This window comes from Octodon degus, unplaced genomic scaffold (assembly GCF_000260255.1).
Source record: "Octodon degus isolate 3935 unplaced genomic scaffold, OctDeg1.0 scaffold00053, whole genome shotgun sequence".
NCBI classification, from domain to species: Eukaryota; Metazoa; Chordata; class Mammalia; order Rodentia; family Octodontidae; genus Octodon; species Octodon degus.
Window position 1 is genome coordinate 5,767,393 of NW_004524629.1, and position 2,147 is coordinate 5,769,539.

A 2,147-nucleotide genomic window follows, 5' to 3' on the forward strand; every position below is an offset into this window, starting at 1 on the left:
GTCTAAAAAATCTCTTCTTTTCTACATTCTATAATTTCTTTTTTCAGAACTGGGGATTGAACTCAGGCCCTTGCGCTTGCCAGGCAAGCACTTATTCTACTGAGCCATCTCCCCATCCCCTCATTCTATAATTTATATTTTTACTCTATTCATTGTTTTCTTTGACTTCCAGAAGGTTTCAAATTGGATAAACTAATACTCATCTATTTTTTATTTCATTATTTGTTCTTTTGATGTCATATGTGAGAAATCCAACATCCTGAAGCTTATCATCTAAAGGCTCTTGTATTTTAGTAGCTCGAAGTTTTTAATCACTTTGAGCTCTTTTTTTAACTTAGACTTTTTTTTTTTATTTATTTTTTGCAGAACCGGGGATTGAACTCAGGCCCTTGCGCTTGCCAGGGAAGCGCTTATTCCACTAAGCCATCTCACCGGCCCCCATTGTGCAGTCTTGACACCCTTGTCAAAACTTATTTTGCCATATATACAAGGGTTTATTTCTGGGTTCTCTATTCAGTTCTATCATTTATCTATCATTATGCCTCTCTCATGCCACCTTAGTAACAATGGTTTTGGATTATGCTTTGACATCAGGGATTATGAGGCCTGAGCTTTGTTCTTTTTCAAGATTCTATTGACTATTCAGGGTCTCTCATTGGTCCCTATGACTTTTAGAGTAGTATTTTTTTTTCTCTATTTCTTTAAAAACTGTTATTAAGATTTTGATGTGGAATATATTAAATCTGTAGGTTGCTTTGGATGCACAAATCATTTTTGAAATATATAACTACTCACCAATGAATGTACATATAAACCTGACAAAATCTAGATAAGAAAGATGATGTGGTGATGACAATTGATTAAGGTACTTGAGTCTAGTTAGGGCAGATATTGTGCTATGGAGTAAAACTGGTAAAGGGCATACAGGATCTCTCTGTATTATTATAATTATTACTTTGTATATAGTATAAGATCTACAGGGTCTCACTACACAGATCAGACTTGTAGTGATCCTCCTATTTTCAGCCTACCAAGTGTTGGGATTACAGGCACGCACCACCACACTGCATCTCTACTGTCATCTCAGCACACCCCAGGGATGGAGCCAGCACAGCACACTGGGGATTGAACCTCAGCCACTGCATGCTGCCTAAGCAGGCACTTTAGTCCATTGAGCTATCTGGCCAGCCCTTCTCTGTATTATATCTCACAATTTTTTTCTTTTCTTTCTTTTAATGTATTTGGTACAGGGTCTCACTATACACTTTGGACTCGTAGTGATCCTCCTATTTTCAGCCTCCCCAGCACTGGAATTACAGTCATGCGCCACCATGCCCAGTCTCTGAGGCTGGTTCAGTGCGTCCGGTGGTGGGGCCACTCTGTGTTGCTAGGGATCCAACCAGGGCTCCTGCACTTGCCTAAGCAGGCACTTAGTCCACTGAGCTATCTCACCAGCTGTTTATCTTACAATTTATGTGGCTTATACTTATTTCAAAATAAAAAGTTAAAAAATGTTATTCAAAGTCTGTCAGGTTCCCCCGTCATGCTGTGCTGGTCCACCCCTGGGGTGTGCTGAGACAATGACTGAGACTGGGTGTGGTGGCATGTACCTGTCATCCCAGTGCTTGGGAAGCTGAAATCAGGAGGATCACTATGAGTCTGATCTGTGTAGTGAGACCCTGGAGGCCCTGTACTAAATACATAAAAACAAAATTTCTATGTAAAAATCATATCACATCACACACAATTATCAGTGGCTGTTCAACAAAAATTATAGTTTTATCAATTAAAAAAATAACAAAGTCTGTCACATGTTATCATTTCAAACATATCACTGGCATATGAATACAAAATAGGATATAATAGTTATATAGCTCAATATCTGAAACAAACCAGTCTTAATATGTTTAAGGATGAACCTGTCTTTCTGTTTTAAAACTGATTCAACCTCAGGCCAGAATTATTAGTATCTGTTTGATACTTCAGGCCACATAGATTCACTAGGCTTCAACTGTTGTAGTAAGGGTACTTGATTGTGTTAATTCTTTATTCATTCTTCTACTCACTACATTTTTATCCTGGACACCCACACTGTGCCAGTTATTGTGTCGAACTCTGGGCTACAAGATGAAATAAACGAGGATTGC